The following is a 24,044-nucleotide window of genomic DNA, read 5'->3' as shown; positions in this document are numbered from 1 at the left end:
CTGAATGTACATCTAGATATATTTTATATGCATTGCTAATTTAATTCTTATTATTTTTTCAATTATACATTTTGATCTTATTTATGCTCCCTCTGTAAGATGCTCCCCAATCCTAGTCAACAGTCTATGTATCTTCTGCTTGTTTTTCTCTCTGTTAAAGAAAACAAAACAAAAAATGGAAATTGTAAAAAACAAAAAGAATAAGATACAATAAAGACCCAAAGAAAATAAAAACTCTAAATGTCCCTATATATCACAGAGAAAACAAAAACACATGTGTTTTGTGTTGTTTTGGCCAACTAAAACATAAGGCATGACCATTTCCTGAAGTGTGGTTGAAACAAATTGTGATATTCTGTCATTAAAAAACATGATTTTCTTTACAACAGGTAAATTGAAAATATGTCTTTTTTGGAGCTGAGTTTTTGAGTCCTTGTCTAATTGTTAGTACTGAAATGGTTATGGTTTGTGTTTCTGCAGGGCTTATGAACGCTTCCTAACTGTTTGTAAATTCCTATGATCCTGACTCCATTTGTTTCTGTATTATGATGCTTTTTAAAATCGACCCACTAACTCCATCATTACAGGTTTTCTACCACCTTTTCCACATAGATACTGGTGGCGGGATTGCTCTATATGCAATGGTGGTGAGGTGATAGTTCATGGGTCAGCACTTGCTTATGCCTCCTAATAGAGAAGCTTTGACTTGGAGTACCACTTAGAGTCAAGCCTACTGATCAGCACGGAAGGTGCAATAAAGTACTCTGCATGCTACCAGAAGAAGAGGAAGGGGAAAAAAAACTAACTGGTATCCATTTGTTAATGGTTCCTCCTGTTCGAGCAAAGGGGTCATCTAAAAAGCCCTCTTGAATTAAAGTCTTATGGATTTTTGAAGAAGAAATTTTTTAAAATCTTGAGAGTCAAAGATAAGGAAGCATACTGTGAGAATGTGTCTTCTAGGAACCGCAGAATGCATACCAGAAGTTATTACTTACATGACTTTCAACTTTTGAGCAGAATAAAGATGACACCAATGAATTTGTTAAGCTAAATGGGAGAAAGATCAAAAGGTTTCAAGCCTTCACAAAGAACTGCAGGTAACTGAGAAAATCTGGGAATTGTAAATATGGATACCAGTTAGTTTTCATTCCAGGGAAGGGAACAGAGATATTTTAAGCATAATCTAAAACTTTACACTATGAAGGGTTCAGTACAGGAATGTATGTCTGTACTTTCGAAGAAAATTAGAATCTGGTCTCATCAAAATAACATAACACTTTGGTACAAAGATGCACCCTAACAGCCCTGCACTGGAGGCCAAGATGGAGAAGACCTCCACAGCCACCATTACCTTCCCCTTAGTGCTGTGGTAGACAGGGAGGAAGGTGATCCAGACAGTGCAGAACACCAGCATGCTGAAGGTCAGGAATTTGGCTTCATTGAATCTGTCAGGCAGATTCCTGGCCAAGAAAGCCAGAGTGAAGCTCCCCAGAGCCAAAGAGCCCAAGTATCCCAGGACAAGGTGGAATGCAATGACTGAGCCTTTGTTGCACACAATGATGATCTGCCCATGTTCAGAGTGTGTATCAGTATCAACATATGGAGGTGATATTATCAGCCAGATTCCATAGATAATAAGTTGGATGAGGGTACAGATGGGAATGACAAAGTTAGGTGCTCCTGACACCAGCATCCATTTCATCCTTCTTCCTGGAGTAGTGAGCTTGAAGGCCAGGACCACAGTAATTGTCTTGGCCAAGACAGTAGAAAGAGCCACTGTAAAACAGACTCCAAATGTGGTCTGCTGCAGGATGCAGGAGCCCATGTTGGGATGCCCAATAAAACACAGTGAGCAGAGGAAACAGAAGGTGATGGAGACCAGTAGGATGTAGCTGAGAATGCGGTTATTGGCTTTCACAATGAGAGTGTCCTTGTACTTCACAAAAGCACCAAGTACGAGAGCTGTGAGTACAGAGAAACACAAGGACATGCAAGCCAGAGCCATGCCCAATGGGTCTTCATAATCCAGAAAGGAGACCTGCCTCTGCAGGCAGTATGTATGCTCTGCATTGGCATACTGGTCATCTGGACAGCTCACACACTGCTCCATATCTGCTGGAGAACACACAAACAAACTCTAATAAAATTTCATCACTGTGTACTTAATAACTTAATATCTGTATTAATCAGACAGTAGCACAATAAACATTTTATTATTCAATAACAACTTTATTATTTATTGTTCTAGGAAGCAGTGAGATCATGCTGCTCTGTAATTATCCCTATGATGGAGCATACCAACTTCACAAAAAAAATGAAGAGAAAATACGTATTCTTACATATTAACCTTCATGTTTATAAAATTTTTAAAGCAGGATATTACTTTAATTTCTTGGTGCTTTATAAATGATAATGTACAACAGCTCAGATTGGTGAACTCAGTCTTTAAGCTTATTAAACATGGATCTTTGTGCTGTACATGTAAACTGATTCGAGTGAGTAATTTCCGTGTATATTCATAATTTTGAATGCTTGGTCAATAGAGGATGGAATGGTTTGTAAGGATTAGGAGATTCATCAATTTTGGTGTCGATTTGGTCTTGTTGGATTAGATGTGGTCTTGCTGCAGGATGCCTGCCACTGAGCACAAACCTTGGTTTTCCAAATCTCAGGCCAACTCCAGTGACTCTCTCTTCCTGATATCTGAGAATCTGGATGTAGAACACTCAGCTACTTCTCTAGAACCATCCCTGGCATAAATATAATAGACTACTTCTGAAACTGTATGCAAGCCCCAATGGTGAAGTACTTTCTTTGATAAGTATTTTCATAGTCATGGTGTCTCTTTATGACAATAGAACACACACAAAGGCAGAAACACTAGAGAGGAATTGTGTTACTGTGACAGGCCTGTCCATTCTGCTGGTTGGAGGAATGTGAACTTTGGTACTTTGGATTAGGAAAGAACTTGAATGCTTTAAGTGGGGATTAATAGGTCATATCAGAAAGATCATGGAAGACAGTATAAGAGACATTTGAATAGTTGTTGTCCAAGTCAAGAATTTTCAAAGGAGAAAATCAAAGAGGCTAAGAGACTGTTCCTTTATGATTTTGCAAAGAATGTTTGTAATTTTTGCTCTTGTTCTAAAAAGCTTCCCTGAGGCTAAATTGAAGGATGTTGGAAGAAGTGTTAAAAATTTTGACTTCCTTGTGTGGATATTAATGATCCATCTTAAGTAGAGGAAAGGAGCAGGTAAGCAAGGAAAAAATACAAAATGTCCAGTTTGAGGGGGGAAAAAAAGAGCACCAGAATGTGTAATAGAGCTACATGTAGAGCTAAAGGAGATAAAAAAGATTAAAGCCTGAATCCTGAAGGTAAATGGAATGACAACTAAATGGAATGATGCTAAATAGAATGAAAACCTCACAGAGCTAAACTTCCAGTTTCTGAAAGGGAATTAGAGAGAAGCTAAGCAATGAATGAAATCATCAAAAATAGAAACCTGGTGAAAACATACTTAAAGAAGTAGGTGAAGTTACATGCCCAATAAGCACAAAACAATGGAAGCTTTGGCCACATAGTTGTAGCTTAGGAGAAAAGGATAAATTAAAATGGTTGTACAATCTCTTTCGATTGCTAAGAAAAGCCACTACACTGGAAATTTGTCAGATATCTCTGTGTGGAAGCCAAGAGAAGCTGTTGAGTGAATCTGTGAATGAACCCTGGATTTCACTGGAGATACCAAGATAGTGAAAATGCCAGAGTCAGGGAATACATTCCAATGAGACCAACAGACAGGATGTTTAACCAGCCCAAGAGAGAAACTTTTTGCAATGAACAAAATTAAAAGGATTTGGGAATCTGAAAAACACTTTGACATAAGACATGGAGACGCAGAATTTGGAAAGTTCCCTCCTGGATTTGGGTCCTTCTTTCCTTACTTGGTTTCTTTCCTACTTTTAGAATTGTACAATATATATCTGTGCATTTGTATGTTAGAAGTATGTGATCTTTTTTTATTTTGATTTAACAGGATGTTACAGTTAAGAGATTGCCATGAGTCTCAGAAAAACTTTGAACTTTGGATTTTTTAAAATCCTTTTTTAATTAATTATTTGTTTTAATTAATTACAGTTTATTCACTTTGTATCCCAACTGTGGCCCCCTCCCTTGTCCCCTCCCAACCTCACTTTCATTCTTCCTTCCCTTCCCATGCCCCACTCCAAGTCAACTGACAGGAGAGGTCCTCCTCCCCTTCCCTCTGACTCTTGCCTATCAGGTTTCATCAGGACTGGCTGTATTTTATTCATCTGTGGTATGGTAAGGCTGTTTGCCCTCAGAGGGACATGATCAGAGAGCCAGACATTGAATCCATGTCAGAGACAGTCCCTGTCCCCATTACTAGGAAATCCACCTGGACACTGAGCTGCCTTAGAATACATCTGTGCAGGGGTGATAAGGTTATTTCCATTCGAGGTCCTTGGTTGGAATATCGGTCTCAGAAAAGACACCTGTGCTGAGACTTTTTGGTTCTGTTGCTCTCCTTGTGGAGCTCCTGTCCCCTGCATGTCTTTCTATCTCTCCCCTCTTTCATAAGATTTCCAGCACTCTGCTCAAAGTTTGGCTATGAGTCTCAACATCTGCTTTGATGCCTTGCTGGGAAGAGTCTTTCAGAGGCCCTCTGTTGAAGCTTCTGTCCTGTTCCCTGCCCTCTCCCTCTTCTGATGTCCCGTTTGCCTTTCTGAGTAAGGATTGAGTATCTTACCCAGGGCCCTCCTTCTTGCTTAGCTTCTTTAAGTATACAGATTTAGTATGTTTATCCTATATTATATGTTTAATATCCTTGTAAGTGAGTATATATCATATGTGTTTTTCTGCTTCTGGGATACCTCACTCAGGATGACCTTTTCTAGTTCCCACCATTTGTACAGAAATTTCATGATTTCCTTGTTTTTAATTGCTGAGTAGTTCCATTGTGTAAATGTAGCACACTTTCTGTATCCATTCCTCAGTTGAGGGACAGCTGGGTTGTTTACAGATTTTGGTTATTATGAATAAAATTGCTATGAACATGCTGGTCTAACTGGATGTCTACATGTAGAAAAATGCAAATAGATCTGTATTTATCACCCTGCACAAAAGTAAAGTCCAAGTGGATCAAAGACCTCTACATCAAACCAGAGACACTAAATCTGTTACAAGAAAAAGTGGGGAAGAGCCTTAAACTCATTGGCACCAGAGACAACTTTCTGAACAGAATATCATCAGCACAGGCTATAAGATCAACAATCAATAAATGGAACTTCATGAATTTGAAAAGCTTCTTTAAGCAAAGGACACTCATCAAGACAAAATGACAGCCTACAAATGGGAAAGGATCCTTACCAACCCTATATCTGACAGAGGGATAATATCAAATATATATAAAGAATTCAAAAACTTAAAAAGCAAAGAACAAGTAATCCAGTTAAAAAATGGAGTACAGTCTCAAGAAAGACCCCTGTGCTCAGATTTTTTGGTTCTGTTGCTCTCCTTGTGGAGTTCCTGTCCTCTCCAGATTTACTGTTTCCCACTTCTTTCATAAGATTCTCTGCACTCTGCCCAAAGCTTGGCCATAAGTCTCAGCATCTGCACTGAGACTGATACTCCAACCAAGGACTATTCATGGAGATAACCTAAGACCCCTGCACAGATGTAGCCCATGGCAGTTCAGTATCCAAGTGGGTTCCATTGTAATAGGAATAGGGGCTGTCTCTGACATGAACTGTTGGCTTGCTCTTTAATTACCTCCCCCTGAGGGAGAAGCAGCATTACCAGGCCACAGAAGAAGACAATGCAGCCACTCCTGATAAGATCTAATTGACTAGGATCAGAAGGAAAGAAAAGAAGACCTCCCTTATCAGTGGACTTGGGGAGGGGCATGCATGCAGAGGGTGGAGGAAGGGAGGGACTGGGACTGGGAGGAGGGAGGGAACCACAGGGGGATACAAAGTGAATAAAGTGTAATTAATAAAGAAAAAAATGGGGTACAGAGCTAAACAGAGAATTCTCAATAGGGGAATATCAAATGTCAGAGAAACACTTAAAGAAATTCTCAACATCCTTGGTCATCAGAGAACTACAAATCAAAATGACCCTGAGATTTCACCTTATACCCATCAGAATGGATAGGGTAAAAAACTCAAATGACAATATATACTGGAGAGGATGTGGAAAAAGGAGAACCCTCCACCACTGCTGGTGGGAATGTAAACTTGTACAACCACTTTGGAAATCAATCTGGCACTTCCTCAGACAATTAGGAATAGTGCTACCTCAAAATACACTCAAGTATACATCAAGGACCCTTACTCCACTATGTTCATAGGAGTTTTATTTGTAATAGCCAGATTCCGGAGCTTTGGACATTTAAACAGTGCCAATCATGTGATGGATGATGGGTACTTTTGAAGCTGGAATAGCTGCATTTTGCATTAAGGTATGGCTAAACATCTCTGGAGTAAAAGTGGTGTCTGGTATGAGTAAGGGTTAGCCCCATAGGCTCAGAGATTTGTCTGCTTGGTCTCTAAGGAGTGACACTATTTAAAAGATTAGGATGTGTTGTCTCCTTGGAGAAGGTTTGACCTTGTAGAAAGGGTGTCCCTGAGGGTGAGCTTTGGGATTTCAAAAGCCCAAGGAGCCCCAGTGTCTCTCTCTTCCTACTGTCCAAGTATCTGGATACAGAACACTTAGCCGCTTCTTCACAACCAATCCTGACTGTGTGCTGCCATCCTCCCTGCCGTTCCAAAAATAGACTAAACTTCTGAAAGTGTAAACCAGCCCCCAAATGCTTTTTTTTTAAAAAAAAAATTACCATATTCCAGAAGCAAAAACACACACATGGTATATACTCACTCATATAGACATACAACATAGGACAAACCCACTAAAACCTGTGCATCTAAAGAAACTAAGCAAGAGAGAGGACCCTAACTAAAATGTCCAATCCCCATCCGGAAAGGCAAAGAGGATGGACATCAGAAGAAGAAGAAAACAGGAAACAACCTAGGAACCTACCACAGAGGGCCTCTGAAAGCCTCTGCCCTTCAGACTATCAAAGCAGATGCTGAGCCAAATGGGCAACTGTTGGGCAGGTGAACGGAATTTTAGGTAAGAACTGGGAAATAGTAAGAGCTGGAGAGGACAGGGTCTCCACAAGGAGAGCAACAGAACAAGAAAATTTGAACACAGGGAACTTCCAAGAGACTCATACTCCAACCAAGGACTATTCATGGAGATAACCCAGAACCCCTGCACAGATGTAGCCTAGGGCAGTTCAGAGTCCAATTGGGTTACATAGTAATGTGAAGAGGGACTGCCTCTGACATAATCTGATTGGCCTGCTCTTTGATCACCTCCCTCTGGGGGGGAGCAGCCTTACCAGGCCATAGTAGAGGACAATACAGCCACTTTTGATGTGAACTGACAGACTAAGATCAGAAAGGAGAGGAGAACCTCCCCCATTAGTGGACTTGGGGAGTGGCATGCAAGCAGAGGGAGGAGGGAGGGTGGCATTGGGAGGGGAGGAGGGAGGGGCTTATGGGGGGATGCAGAATGAATGAAGTGTAATTGATGAAAAATTTAAAAAAAATTACCATATTCAATAAAACACTGACTTAGAAATCAAGTCTAGATCACAACCAGCTGATAGGATGCATTGAGCACTTTGCCCTGTGCTCTTAGTCTGATCTTCATATAACTAGGAGATGCAATTCCCTCAGGCATGTACTGTTCACACAATACAATATTTCATTAAAGAAGCTGTGCTTCTCATGCATCAAAATCCTCTTCTGTTTAAGTCCCTCACCTGAACAATTAATGTAATAATTACAAAAGGGACATTTAATTCTCTATTTATTTATATTCTTACAATGCCTGCCATATGGGATTCTCTAAATTCATTTACTTTGGTTCTTATAACCAAAAATGTTCAAACAATTCATAAATTTTTCATATGTCACAACATAAAATTATAGATTTTTCTTAGAATTTTTATTTAAATTTAATGTATACATATAATATATCTGGATTTAATCTACCTCTTCATTCCTCATATTATCAATTTAAGAATAGAGGGGATGCACAGAAGTGGCTTAAGTGAAGGTAATGATTGGTGCCGAAGGGAAATGGGAAGGATATTTAACAATTTTTCAATTAAATATATTTAAATTAGTTAAATTCTTATGTGTATGTGACATACATAAAGGTGTGTGCATGACTGTATGTGAGAGTGATTTTTGCACGTCAGTGTGAAAACATCTGAAGGTCTGCATGCATTTGCAGTTCAGAAGGCATAAGGCATTTTTTCTTCACTTTCAGTTCTTAATGGTAAAATATCTTTTTATTTCCAGCTACATATTCCAAGCTAGATATTATGCAGTGTTATGAATATCCTGAGCCCTTTCTCTATTTGTCATTAGGGTGTGTTTACTGACAACACTACCACATCTTTGAGTTCATTCTTGTGTCTGCACTCTGTCTTAATTCTTTCACAGTAAGTTCTTCATTCCTTAAGCTATTCCCTAGAATCTTAACTACATGGTGTTAAACAACAGCAAGAGCCTGAGCCTTGAGTGTTTGTCACAGACCACGCTGGGAGCCAGAAGAATAAGACTGTGGAATGATCTTGTTATCACTTTAATTCTTGCAAAGGAACAAAAAAGAGTAGAAATGTGCATATCAATACTATGTGCCAAGTTTCCTGGTAAAATACGAGTTATATTTTTTCATAAAAAGTTCTCTGGAAAATATTAAATATGTAAACATCATAATGTGAGCAAAATGAGTAGTTTGAGGTAAACAGTATATATTCATTCTGGGCTCATTCTATGCTTGATATCAGAAAAAGGATTACAATAAAAATTCTGGGGTCATACTATGCTTGATATCAGTAAAATAATATTAAAACAGACATTTTTTTGTCTATATAGTTTCCTCTCGAGTCCTTTCAAAGTTCGTTTTAAAAAGAGAAGATAATCAATTTCAACAAATTCTTCTTCATACAAACACGTACCTGTCTCATTGGAAACCTCATTCTCTGGGCACCAGACACAATCACAGCAGCAGTCTGCTGTTTGATTCTGATGAAGTTTCCTGAATCCAGGAGGGCATGTCACACTGCATGTAGAGGTGGGAACCTGAGGCATTTAAAACAAGCATTGGTAACAGACATGGGTTACACAAGCTCCTTTTTATCCTGCATTATTCATTAAATTCAGCGTCTGAGCATTTCCTATAAATCTGCAATAAAATCGAAATCCATACAATATCTAGGACATTGTGTAACATTTTTGGGTATCAATGTTTGGTTGAAGATTTTTTTTTTATATTGTGAAATAATTGATTGAATGTGGATTGACTTTATTTATTTATCTTACATTTTATTATCATCATCATCATCATCATTTATTACAATTTATCAATTTGTATCTCAGCTGTGGCCCCCTCCCGTGTCTTCTCCCAATACTACCCTCCTTCCCTCTTCTTCCCCTATGCCCCTCCCCTAGTCCACTGATAGGGGAGGGAAGTTTCTCCTCCTCTTCTATCTGATCCTAGCCTATCAGTTCTCATCAGGACTGGTTGCATTATCTTCCTTTGTGACCTGGCAAGGCTGCACCCCCCAGGGAGAGGTTATCAGAGGGCCTGCCACTGAATTCATGCCAGAGACAGCCTCTGCTCCTCTTATTAGGGAACCCACTTGGAGACTGAACCTATGGAATACGTATGAGCCAGGGTTTTAGGTCCTCTCCATGCATTGTCCTTGTTTGGTTGAAGATTTTAAAATTTGTTTATTCCTGAATTGATCCACCAGAAATACATGAGTGGCAAAATTGCTTTTGAGTGTTTATAAACCCGAAGCAAGGTTAGTGAGTTGTGTGGGAAAGAAAACATGATGTAACAGTGAAGGTTTAAAGGATAAAAATGAACAAATTATGAAGAAGACTCTCAAACTGAAAAAAAAAATTAAACTTACAATTCTCAATAGAGGATGGCAGAGAAACACTTAAAGAAATGCTCAACCTCATTAGCTATCAGGGAAATGCAAATCAAAACAACCCTGAGATTTCACCTTACACCCATCAGAATGGCTAAGATCAAAAACTCAAGTGACAACACATGCTGGAGAGGCTGTGGAGAAAGGGAACCCTCCTTCATTGCTGGTGGGAATGTAAATTTGTACAATCAATCTGACACTTTCTCAGGCAACTAGGAATAGCGCTTCCTCAAGATACAGCCATGTCACTCCTAGGCGTATATCCAAAAGCGGCTCAAGGACACAATAAGGACATTTGCTCAACCATGTTTGTAGCAGCTTCATTTATAATAGCCAGAAGCTGGAAACAACCAAGATGCCCCTCAACTGAAGAATGGATACAGAAATTGTGATACATCTACACAATGGGATATTATTCAGCAATGAAATACAAGGAAATCATGAAATTTGGAGGTAAATGGTGGGAACTGGAAAAGGTCACCCTGAGTGAGCTATCCCAGAAGCAGAAAGACACACACAGTATATACTCACTCATATAGACATATAATATAGGATAAATCTACTAAAATCTGTACACCTAAAGAAACTAGCTAAGAGGAAGGATTCTGACTAAAATGCTCAATCCCCATCCTGAAAGGCAAAGAGGAAGGACATCAGAAGAAGAAAACAGGAAACAAGCTAGAAACCTGCCACGGAGGGCCTCTGAAAGGCTCTGCCCTGCAGACATCAAAGCAGATGCTGAGACTTATGGCCAACTATTGGGCAGAGTAAATGGAAGAAAGAGTTATGAAAGAAGTGGGAAATATGAAGATCTGGAGAGGACAAGAGCTCCATAAAGAGAGCAACAGAACCAGAAAAATTGAAGAAAGGGGTCTTTCCAGAGACTCATACTCCAACCAAATACCATGCATGGAGATAACCTAGAACCCCTGCACAGACGTAGCCCATGACAGTTCAGTGTCCAAGTTGGTTCCATAGTAATGGGAAGAGGAACTGCCTCTGACATATACTGATTGGCTTGCTCTTTGATCACCTTCCTCTGAGGGGGGAGCAGCCTTATCAGGCCACAGAAGATGACAATGCAGCCACTCCGGATGAGATCTGATAGTCTAGGATCAGAAGGAAGGAGAGGAGGACCTCCCCTATCAGTGGACTTGGGGAGGAGCATGTATGAAGAAGGGGGAAGGAAAGTGGGATTAGAAGGGGAGGAGGGAAGGGTTTATGGGGGAATACAAAGTTAATAAAATGTAATTAATAAAAGTTAAAAAAAGTCTAGTATACAGAGAAATGTTTCTGAAAACAGTTACATCATAATCTTTATTATGCTATGAAGATATACACACAGGATAACCTCATTTCATGTTGTATACCTAGTTACAATTTTTTAAATACTTTTGATAATTTTAATTCAGTATATGTGTTTCTCTGGTTTGGGGTGAATTGTAATGTGATTTTACTTGTCAATGAAAGCCAGAGGCAAATACTTGCATGAGCTATAATTAAAGAAAATTGTGAGCAATCACACATGGATGCTACGAACTGATCTTGATTGCTTTGCAAGAGCAGAAATTTTTCTTTCCCAATAAGTCATAAATTTAATGTCACAATTTTTATAATATAAACATACTAAAACATGAAAGTTATGTGTACACACCAGTGTTGATCCCATAGCCAAATCTAAGTCTTCAGATATGTATAGTTATTGGCTCTGTGGCAAATAAGGGGAATAGCCTCCTATTTTCACCTTTAATCCAAAGCCTTGTGGAAAATTCCAAATGCTGAAAATGTCATACTCTGCACAGTGTTTTTTTTCTCTGATTCATATTCACCTGTTCTCCAACAGGGTTAGTAAATGCAACATTCTCCAGCAAAGAAAACACCTAAGTGAGATGCATCATTAGATAATTAACATATGCCCACCAATAAGGCCAAGGGCCATTGTGAATATTCAATAATTTTCAATATATTCCAGTGAAGACAACTATATTGAAGGTATTCTATCTAGTGAAAAACAAGGTATCTCACATCTAATTAAATTTAATTATACTTCATCCATGTATCATGGTGGAAATTATCAGAACAAACATTTACCAAATGTTGAGTAACTAGAGCTGGATATCCATTACCTATAAAAAAAAAATGCTAAACACTAAGTAAGTGTAGATATTTTTACAAAAATGTGTGTGTGTGTGTTTGTACCAAAGACATTATTTTAAAAAAGAGAAGTCTTAAAATTGAAAGAGGGTAAGGTGCCTTCATGTTGTTGAAAGTAAGAGAGGGGCTGGTAAATTAAGAAATGCCTTATACATATAAAAATAAAAATGAATTAATAAAAGCAGTTATTTAGTCCTTAGCACTTGTCTACATAATGAATTGACACGTCATACAAATAGATATCCATTACATTGACCATCACATTTTTTGTTTCTTCTTTTAATTACATTTTTATTTTTTAATATTAATTACAGTTTATTTACTTTGTATCCCAGCTGTAGTCCCCTCCCTCATTCCCTTCCAGTCCCACCCTCCTTCCCTCAACTCCTCCCATGCCCCTCTCTAAGTCCACTGATAGTGGAGGTCCTCCTCCCTTCCCATCTGACCCTAGTTTATCAGGTTTCATCAGGACTGTCTGCAATGTCCTCCTATGTGTCCTAGCAAGGCTGCTCGTCCCACAGGAGGTGGAGACAAAGAGACAGCCACTGAGTTCATGTCAGAGACAGTCCCTGTTCCCCTTACTAGAGAACCCACTTGGATACTGAGCTGTCATGGGCTATGTCTGAGCAGAAGCTCTAGGTTGTATCCATGCATGGTCCTTGGTTAGAGAATCAGATTCAAACAAAACAAAACAAAACAAAAAAAAAAACAAAACAAAACATGTGTCCAGATATATTTGGTCCTTGTGGAGCTCCTGTCCTCTCCAGGTCTTATTAACTCCCCTTCTATCATATGATTCCCTGCACTTTGCCCAAGGTTTGGTTATGAGTCTAGCATCTGCTTAGATACACTGATAGGCAGAGTCTTTCAGAGGCCCTCTGTGGTACGCTCCTGTCCTGTCCTGTCTTGTTTTCTCTTATTTCCAATATTCATCCCATTTGTCTTTCTAATTTGCTTTTAGTTGTCACATGAAGATTTTATAATAAAATCATTACTCTTTCCAAGAGTAATGCACTCATTTGGTAAACTGTTAAGACACAGTCTCAAAAAAATGAGATCTATTCATACAAAAATTTTGTCAGTCATTAACTTTTAGTGTTGTGCAGTCTATTTATCCACAAAAATGTATTAAGATTTGTGCTATAGAAATCCTTGCATTGAGAAAATACTGTCTGAAAAAATTATATGAGCGTTTCTGGTGCCATTTAAAATACCATAACTTAATATTGTGGAAAATAATATCATTTACCTGTTGACAGTTGTAGATTATTACTTTGCGTTCTGCTGGTTGCTGAGACTCTATTTGCTGAAGAATAATTTCATGGTACATATGAGCCATAGCATAAATGGCATTGTATAAATTGTAACCTTCTTCACTTAGGACCATGTCAAATTCATGCTGTGATAACCATTCTAAGAAAGTGTTGGATGAACAATGATTCATGGTGAAATAGCTGATATTTAAAACTGAACAATTAATATAATTCCACTTCTTTCTCATCTGAGAAATGTCTACTTGGTATTTGGAAGTGTTTTGTTTGCATAAAATTTCTGAGTTTGGTAATCAAGTCATTGTGGTGTAAAAAAGTGACAGTCCCATGGAAGGTATCAAGGCTGAAATCTCTTACTTGTGGTGACATCCCATTGTGAGGTGGTGATTCAGATTCTTTCTACACCTAAATATACCCATCGTCTGAAGCTGGCTTCTAGGGTAGAGTTCATTTCACCATAAATAATAACAACCTTTGCTGATGATGTAATGATTTGTTTCATATACTACAGCCCTTCTCATGTATAACTGCATGGTATCTGGGATGACATTTGCAAAACTAGACAGGGTCTATTCCTTTGCATCTCTTCTCTCAAGTCTGAGAGAAACTGAGTTCCCTGGTCATCATCTGAGATGACCAGCCCTATCCAGGTTCATGTAAAATAAAGCATCAGAGACACCATGGCATTGGGCAAACATGTATCCTTGTGTGCTATCTGGTAGGCGTAAGGAAACTGGACTTTGTTGTTCGGGATAGGATGAAATGGTCCAAAGAAAATCTGAAGGTTGTGACACAGAGAAAGCAAAGTGAGAAATATAATTAGCTAGCAGTTGATATGTAGATATGAGTTGTGTTACTCACCTTCCAGAATTCCTGCAAAAGACAATTAAGATTGCCTTGTAAGCATCATGCATTATTCTTATATGGTTCTATAATGTCTACAAGTCTGGACATTCAACAAATCATTTTCTGTGTTACTCCATTTCATCCATTTTTGGTAATGCAGGGAAATGTTAATGACATGTCAATATCTGACTCCTTACCCCTCCAGAATATATTAATCAGCACACACCAATTCATGCTGCCCATTCATTCTCTCTATGAACTTGGGATTGGCATTGATGAGCTATTAAATCTCCTTCTTACCAGACAGACTCACCTTTGGAAAAGTAGAAATGTTCATCAGTTTTACAGAGGAAGTCTGTGATGGTCCTGTAAGGCTTACAATACATTCATACACTCCACAGACATAATTAGGAGGTTCTACAATATTTTGATGACATCATTTCATCAACATATCTCATGAATTTAAACACATGTCAGTAACGACATCAAATTCCAAAGACATATTGGGTAAAAGGTAAGGGTTTCTGTTGATCTCATCAGTGGCAAAAAGCATTACAAGAACTAACTCATATTTATGATCTGTTTTTCTAAAAGAAGACATAGGAAAATTGTAAAGAATACTGAAAACGTCAAAATTTCAAATATATTGAAGTTAATATTTTAATACATCCTCTCTAAATTTATGTATAAATTCTGTGTATCCTAATATAAATGTGGGGATGAAGAGATCTATGAAGATGAAAGCATTTCAGAAATCTACAAAATGAGTCATGGTGATTGGAAGTTTTTTAAATTAAATTTTTATTGTTTTATATTGAGACTTTTATCACTGGAAATCTCAAAAGAGCTGGTTTGGTCTCTGTGACTCATCTATGGACTAGATCTAGATATTGACTTTTCTACAGATCTGTCTGTCTTGGAATTCTCATGCTATGGAAGCATGAAAAGCCCATGACCTGAATAGAATATCTAATTCATGGTACCTTATGCCTTATTTTTAATTATTAAAAATAAATATTAAAGGATGAAAATCAAATGGATTTATTAATTATGTTCTTATTCATGGATATAAATTGTCTTGACGCATAAAGGCTCATAAAATATATCATCAAACGTTATTTTGCTTTCATGTTCATATTCTTCAGCATCATAAAAACCTAATTAAATCATATTTAATAATAGCCATAACTAACAATAACATTTCAAATGGCTGATGCCAAATTGTGGTTTGATTTCTTATATTATAATTGTCAACTATTATTTGAAAATTAGATAGTAAAAGAACATAAAATATTAAAAGTGAATTACATATGAGTATATTCTGAAGACAATATTATACTTTCTGAAATGGAGTGAAGAAACTTAGAAAGCATTATATACCTGTAAGACATTTCCTAAGAATAAATTTTTACTCACAAAAGATTACGATTGATTTTGCTAATTTCATGCACCATGAGAAACATCATCAATAATGATGTTCCCACAACAGTTTTATAACATGGTTTTAGTACCTTCACCTGTAAATTTTTGTCAAATATATCATTTAAATTTATGTAACCATGCACATCATATATAAAAGACTATATACCAACATCCTATGACTATTATTTCATTTTGGTGTAATTCATACATCAATTTTCTCTTATATATATTTTTTGTGAATTTTACTATGTCAAATTGGTAAAACAAACAGAAAATCCTATCAGACTAGTCTTAACATTACAGCCTTCCTAATTCTTCAGCATTCCTTTAGTGAGTCAGAACACTGGGCCATTTTCTCCCTATGAAATGTGTTCTTATGTCTCAGCATAGCTTCGCAGGACTTCTATTTCAATTATCAATTATCTCTCATCTGAAACACAAATACCCACCATGTTCTTTTGAAGATTGCACTTGTCAATTGTGAATTTTTTCAAGCATCAAAGTGTTTTAAAGCACTTGATATACTTGTGATGAAGAATACTTATTTTCTTTGAAAGAATCACTAATGCTTATAGCTTTAGCATAAGAAGAAAATAAGAAACTAAATATTAAAAACCAAGTAATCAATTTACAGTGACACACATGTGTAATCCCAGTGTTCAGGGAGGCAGAGGCAGACAGTTCTCTCTGAGTTCAAGGCTAGCCTGGACTATAAAGCAAGTCCAAGACAGCCAAAGCTACACAGATAAACCTGCCCTGTAAAAGAAAATATAGTACAGATCTAAGTGGAGAACTGTCAATAGAGGAAACCCAAATGGCTGAGAAATGCACACAATCCTTAGTCAACAGGTAAATGCAAATCAAAATACTAGTGAGATCCAATTGTCTACATCCTAGAATGGCTAATACCAATAACATAGGAGGCAGCCCATCGTACCTTCAATTGTTTGTTTGTAGTTCCTTGGCTTTAAAAGATTTATTTATGTCCTCTCCAGATCTTAATATTTCCCACGTCTTACATAAGATTCCATACACTGTGCCCAACAGTTGGCCATGAGTCTCATCATCTGCTTTGATAGTCTGCAGGGCAGAGCCTTTCAGAGGCCCTCTGTGGCATGTTCCTAACTTGTTTCCTGTTTTCTTCTTCTTCTGATGTCCATCCTCTTTGCCTTTAGGGATGGGAATTGAGCATTTTACTCAGAGTCCTCCCTCTTGATTAGTGTTTTAGATGTACAGATTTTAGTAGGTTTATCCTATATTATATGCCTACATGAGTGAGTATATACTGTGTGTGTCTTTCTGCTTCTGGGAGAGCTCACTCAGGATAATCCATTCCAGGTCCCACCATTTACCTACAAATTTCATGATTTCCTTGTTTTTCACTGCTGAGTAATATTCCATTGTGTAGATGTACCACAATTTCTGTATCCATTCTTCAGTTGAGGGGCATCTGTGTTGTTTCCAGCTTCTGGCTATTACAAATGAAGCTGCTACAAACATGGTTGACCAAATGTCCTTATTTTGTACTTGAGCCTCTTTTGGATATATAACTAGGAGTGGTATGGCTGGATCTTGAGGAAACGCTATTCCTGGTTGTCTGAGAAAGGGCCAGATTGATTTCCAGAATGGTTGTACAAGTTTACATTCCCACCAGCAGTGGAGGAGAGTTACCCTTTCTCCACAACCTCTCCAGGATGTGCTGTCACTTGAGTTTTTCATCTTGGCCATAATGATGGGTGTAGGGTGAAATCTCAGGGTCGTTTTGATTTGCATTTCTCTGATGGCTAATGATGTTGAGCATTTCTTTAAGTGTTTCTCTGCCACTCAATATGCCTCTATTGTAAATGGTGGGATCTGGAAAGAATCATCCTGAGTGAGCTATCCCAGAAGCAGAAAGATGCACACAGTATATTCTCACTCATATAGATATATAATATAGTGTAAAACTACTAAAATCTGTACACCTAAAGAAACTAATCAAGAGGGAGGATTCTTGCTAAAATGCTCAATTCCTATCCAGAAAGGCAAAGAGGACAGACATCAGAAGAAGGAGAAAAGAGGGAACAAGTCAGGAGCCTGACACAGAGGACCTCTGAAAAGCTCTGCCCTGCAGACTATCAGTGTAAATGCTGAGACTTATGGGCAACCTTTGGGCAGAGTGCAGGGAATCTTATGAAAGAAATGTGAAACAGTAAGATCTGCAGAGGACAGGAACTCCACAAGGAGAGCAACAGAACCAAAAAGTCTAAGCATAGGGGTCTTGTCTTCCCTGAGACTGATAGTCCAACCAAGGACTATGCATGGAGATAACCTAAGACCCCTGCACAGATGTAGCCCATGGCAGTTCAGTATCCAAATGGGTACCATTGTAATAGGAACAGGGACTGTCTCTGATATGAACTGATTGGCTCTTTAATTACCTCCCCCTGAGGGCGAAGCAGCATTACCAGGCCACAGAAGAAAGCTTCTGTTTTCTGCAGGCCCCAGGCGCTTAAATAGTGCACATATACACGTCCAGGCAAAACGCACATTAAATCTAATAACATAAAGAGAAGATGCTGAAGTTGGGAGTAAAAAAAGGAGTGTGGAGTCCACAGAGTTAGAACTCTGCCACGTCTACAAAGTCAAAAAAAGGGTACTCGAAAAGCAGCAGAGAAAGGAAACGTCTGAGTATGTTTGCCATTGGTGAAAGGATGCAGCACAGATGTCCTCTGGATTACTCAGGCGTCCTCAGCGTGGCACTGGAAAAAAAGAGCAAATCCAGGCACTGCTCTTCATAGGCTCCACGGGAGTGGGGCGCAATGTCCTCCTGCATCTCTCCTGACACCCACAACAAGGCCCTCCAACTTGGGTCTCACTAAGACTACAAACACCTGGAGGCTGATGCGGACAAAGGCACAGGTGGACATAAACCTGGACGGCAGCAATGTGGGGGCTGAGGGAAGGCAGCTCGTGCACAGGCTCACAGCACCCAGACCTCAGGCAGCAAGGCCAGCCACAAAGTGCATGAGCAGCTGCAGAGGTGGCCAGGCGCAGGGCCGGGACAGGGGCGAGAATAGGGTCGGGGGGGGGGTCGAGGAGAGGAGCAGGGGCATCATGCATCAGGGGGTGGAGGTACAACACCTATCTTGGGGTTTTTTTATGGATACTTTCATTTCCTCTAGAGGGATTTTAATCTAACAACATACTACTCTGGCTTGAATACAAAAATTCGCTTAGTGCACAGCTTTAATCTCAAACAGTGAAGATAACAGTTTGTAGAAGAAAGCAGAGTGTTTGGAGTTCATTCATGAGTTCAGGGCAGGTCAGGAGAGGCAGTGTGTTGAGACTGAGTTGAAAGGCAGTGTGCAGTAGATTTGAGTTTATGGCAGTTCAGTTCCTGGAATTCAGAGGTAGTTTTACTGCAAAAGATTTTGGTGTTTTTAGAGAGAACAATCTAGACACAGGTAAAGGCAGAATGAGTCAGAGATTGAGATGGATCCAGAAGATTACAAGAGATTGGTAGAGTTAGTTTGAGGCCAAGCAGAGCAATTCCATCAGAGGCTGAGAGAAGCCAGTGTGAATCAGTCTGCTTGGAGAGGCCTTGGAACCAGACCACCTGAGCTGAACCAGCCAGAAGGAATTCAGAACGATCTAGAAAGGGCGATCTTATTCAGCAGTCAGTCTCAGAGGCCTATTCTAGGCCTAGATTAGCTTGTACAGAGGCTAGAGGCTTCCAGAAACTGACCTAGGTTAGAAGATGAAGGCAATAAGCCTCCAACACAACAATTGCATCAGGCGAATAAAAGTTACTTTTCCAATGTCCTATTTAAAGAACCTCTATCTTCAAAAAGTTGCTTTAAGGTCTATTTCTCATGTTCATTCTTGGTGGAATAAGGAGGGCCTAGTGAGGTAGTACTTCTGGGCTCTAGTGGAGACATATTTCCTGGCTACTATTGAATGTATTTTTACAGTGGAATAAGGAATCTGGGTTTGGGATGATTACAGGTCTAGGGACTGATTTGTGAGCTTATCTTCTTGGATGGGGGGTTTTCTTTTCCTTCTGTTTATTTTTATTATTATTATTATTTGTTCCTTGGATTTTGTTTCCTCTCTGAATTTTTCAGACACTGTGATAACTGTTTCCTGTTTTACTGGAGTAGTCAGCCGATAGGTTCATGTGGAATACCTACTGATGTTGGGTGCTGAGATACAGTGCCTAGAGATGGGAAGCATGAAAAAGGGATGCTCTAGGGAATCCACAGATGTGGAGAAGAGATAAAGCTGTTTACAGCTGGTTTATCCTGAAGCATTTAGAACATTCCTGAGGGATTGGCTCTAGAGCAGAAATAGAAAGCCACTAACTTAATTTTGAATGGTGTTTATAGCAAATGGAATGGTCAATCTTCCCAAGTTGAGTTGAACCCTGGCTTAGTTTTTCTTAGATATGGGTTACAATCTCCCTTACCAGCTTATCCTAAGGCATATTTTTTCTTTTTTCTTTTTATTATTAGTTACATTTTATTAACTCTGTAACCCACCTTTTTCCTGCTCCCTCATTCCCTTCCAATCCCACCCTCCCTCGCTAATCTCCTCCCTGCTCCTTTCCAAGTCCACTGATAGGGAAGCAACTCCTCCCCTTTCATCTGACCCTATTTTATCAGGTATCTTCAGGACTGGCTGCAAAGTCCTCCTTTGTGGCCTAGCAGGACTGTTCCTCCCTTGGAGGGTTGGGGAGTTCAAAGAGCATGCCATTGCGTTCCTGTCAGAAATAGTCCCTGTTCCCCTTACTAGGATAACTTACTTTATTACAGAGCTACTACGGGCTACATCTGAGCAGAGATTCTAGGTTATATCCATACATGGTCCTTAGTTGGAGAAACAGTCTCATATAAGACCCCTGTGCCCAGATATATTTGGTCTTTGTGGAGCTCCTATCCTAAGGCGTATTTTTTTTTCAACTTATGTATGCCACCTTTAAAGAACAAGTGACCTGTGAAGCCTGAGTTTAGAGGTAGTTGAAGATTTGGCTTAAGGAGAGAAACAAGATGGGGTGAATGGAGTAATAAAGTATTAGTGGACTTTCTGGGAACATGAATAACTGTCCACATATCCTTACACACATTCACCTCTGTTTGATCTACTGATGTGGGTTTCATTTCTGGTCAGTCTGGCATGTTGAAAAGAAAAATACTGACATTTATTTCTGTTCTGCTCTTCTTGCATTCACAGATGAGAGAGACAAAAGCAATCCTGGTTCCTGCACCACAGGCCTGGGGTGAGGGGGTTGGGGAATAAAATAAGACCAATTCTGGAAGATTTCAGTGTTAGCATTCACAGATGAGAGAGACCATGCAATGTTTCTCTTACTGGATCTAGGTTCCCTCTCTTACAATGATAATTTCTAGCTCCATTTAGTGATCTTTGAGTCTTATTTTTCTTAATAGGTATATAATACACTACAGTGTAGTGGCCTCATTTTGTTATTATCTACCCCCTCCTTATTGACTTCTAGGCTTTTCATTTTAGGCTACGGTACAGAGAGCAGCAATGGATATGTAGGAGCAATTATTTTTGTTGTAGGATATAAAATCCTTTGGGTATATAAAAAAAATTGGGATAGGTAGGAAATATAATAGATCTATTTCTAATTTTTTCCTTTTTTTGAAATATCAAATTACATGGTTTCAAAAACCAGTCTGCACTTCCAAAAATAATGAATAAGTGGTTGTTATTTTCCCTCACCCACAGCAGCATTTGATGTCATTAAAAATATCTTAGCCATTTTGATTCTAGTAGGATGAAATTTCAAAGTGGCTTTAGTTTTTATTTTAGTTTTATTTAGTTTTTTATTTAAAATGTAAAGATAAATAACATTTTATTTTTATGCTATTTTATGTGTATGGATGCTTGGTCTGAGCAACATATGTGTTCCTCTTGCCTATATAAAACAGAAGTGTGCATTTTTCATCCTGGGGCTAAATTTTTGGACAGTAATCCATAGTCACTTGGGTGCTGGGAATGGAGGCTGGGATATCAGGGAGAGTTATCAGGGTTCTAAGATGCTTCATCATCTCTCAAGATCCTGTGTTAAGACATTTTTTTTTTATTTTGCTGGTGTGGAGTTATTTCTTTTCCATGGTTTCTTAGGTGTAGTTAATCTACTTGGATTGGAGTTTTTCTTCTATTATATTCTGTTGCCTGGATTTATGGTTGGATGTTATTTAAATTTGGATTTGTTCTAGAATATCTTGTTTTCTCCATCTATGGTAAGTGCAAGTTTTTCTGGGTATAGTAGTATGTTTAGACATCTGTGGTGTGTTAGATTCTGCAAGACAAATGCCCAGGCCTGTCTGGCTTTTAGAGTCTCTGTTGAGATGTCAGCTGTAATTCTGACAGCTCTGACTTTACTTGGCCTTGTTCTCTTGATGCTTTTAATATTCCTTATTTGTTTTGTACATTTAATGTTTTGGTTATTATGAGGCAGTAGGAATCATGCTTGCTCCAATTTATTTGGTGCTCTGTGCAATTTTTGTGTATTTATAGGCTATCTATTTCTTTAGGTTGGGGAGGTTTTCTTCAATGATTTTGTTCAAAATATTTTCTGGACCTTAGGGTTGTGAGTCTTCTCTTTCTTCTTTTCCTATTATTCTTAGGTTTGGCATTTTCCTGCTGTCACAGATATCTTGAATGTTTTTGTCAAGAACTTCGTAGATGTAACATTTCTGACTGATGTATAAAATTCTTAAATTATAACTTCTATGCCTGAGATTCTTTCTACCATCTGTTTAATTTTGTTGGTGACGCTTGTGTCTTTAGTTTCTGTTCTCTTCCATAGGTTTTCCTTCTCCAGGACTACCTCATATTTTGTTTTCTTTATTGCTTTCATTTCCATTTTTCATGTCTTAAACAGATTTATTCATCTCCTTCACTTATTTGATTGTATTTTCTTGTGTTTCTTTAAGAGGTTTATTTATTTCCTCTTTAAAAGCCTCTAACATGTCCATAAGATTGTTTTTTTTTTAATGTCATCTTCTTGTGCTTTGGCTGTGTTATAATATCTAGAGCTTGCTGTAGTAGAATGTCTGGGCTCTGGTGGTGCCATATTGCCCTGGTTCTTGTTGATTGTATTCTCATGCTGGCCTTTATCCATCTTGTTGGCTCTGATTTGGGTTGGATGTTCTTGATATTGACAGGAGTCCTCAGAAAGGTAGACAGAATCATAGGCCTGACAATTGTGCTTGGAGAACAACCCACCGCTTACCTCTGCTGGCTGTGTCCTAGGTGGACATGAATGTTCCTGGGGTCTTGTAGGTCTCCTGGGAAAAAAGGCAGAGACAAGGGCCTGACAATGGATCTCAGAGGACAAAATGAAGCTCACCTTTTCTGGTGCTTCCCCAGGTGGATCTGGCAGACATATAATTGTCAAGAACTGGTCTCAACATTTTATTTTTTATTTTTAATACCAACAGCTTTATTGAATACCTTCACAAAGCAAATGTGTAAAATGTAAATGAGATTTACAACATGAGATTTGTAAGATGAGATTTTTGAGTCCTTGTCTAATTGTTGGAACTGGAATGCTTATGGCTTGTATTTCTGCAGGCCATATGAATGCTTCCAAACTGCTTGTAAATTCATATGATCATAAGTCCATTTATTTCTGCATCATGATGCTTTTCTAAATTTTCCCACTAACTCTACCTTTTACAGTCTTTCCCCCACCTTTTCAACATAGATCCCAGAGACTTCAGTGGTGGAATTGTTCTTTATGCAATGGTGGTAAGGTGATATTTCATGGGTCAACATTTGCTTATGTCATCAAAGATAGAACAGTTGACTTGGGGCCCAACTTATAGAGTCAAGCCTGCTGACTAGCATGAAAGGTCCTAGAAAATACTCTCAATGCTATGAGAAGTAGAAGGAGGAGGAGGAGAAATAAAGACTAACTGGTGCCAATTTGTTAATAATTCCTCCAGTTCAATCAAGGGGTTCATCGAAAAAGCCTTCCTGAATCAAAGACTCACAGATTATTGAAGAAGAAATTTTCAAAAATGTTGAGAGTCAAAGGATGGGGAAGCATACTGTGATAATGTCTTCTAGGAACTGCAGAAAGCATATGAAAAGTTATTACTCACATGACACTCAAGTTGTGAGCAGAACAAAGATGACACCAATGAATTTGTTAAAGTAGATGGAGGAAAGATCAAAAGGATTCAAGCCTACACAAAGAACCACAGGTAACTGAAAAAAATCTGGGAATTGTAAAAGTGGTCATTCATAGGGAAGGGAACAGAGATATTTTAGGTATAATCAAAAATTTTAAACTATTAAGGGT

General features: G+C 38.5%; 1 pseudogene; it reads right to left on the bottom strand.

Annotated features, from left to right (window-relative positions):
• Positions 1-1,207: 1,207 nt before the first annotated feature.
• LOC110542306 (vomeronasal type-2 receptor 116-like) lies at positions 1,208-13,828 on the bottom strand (annotated as a pseudogene).
• Between the last annotated feature and the right edge of the window lie 10,216 nt (positions 13,829-24,044).

This window comes from Meriones unguiculatus, chromosome 17 (assembly GCF_030254825.1).
Source record: "Meriones unguiculatus strain TT.TT164.6M chromosome 17, Bangor_MerUng_6.1, whole genome shotgun sequence".
NCBI classification, from domain to species: domain Eukaryota; kingdom Metazoa; phylum Chordata; class Mammalia; order Rodentia; family Muridae; genus Meriones; species Meriones unguiculatus.
This window is presented reverse-complemented; position numbering and strand designations above follow the sequence as displayed.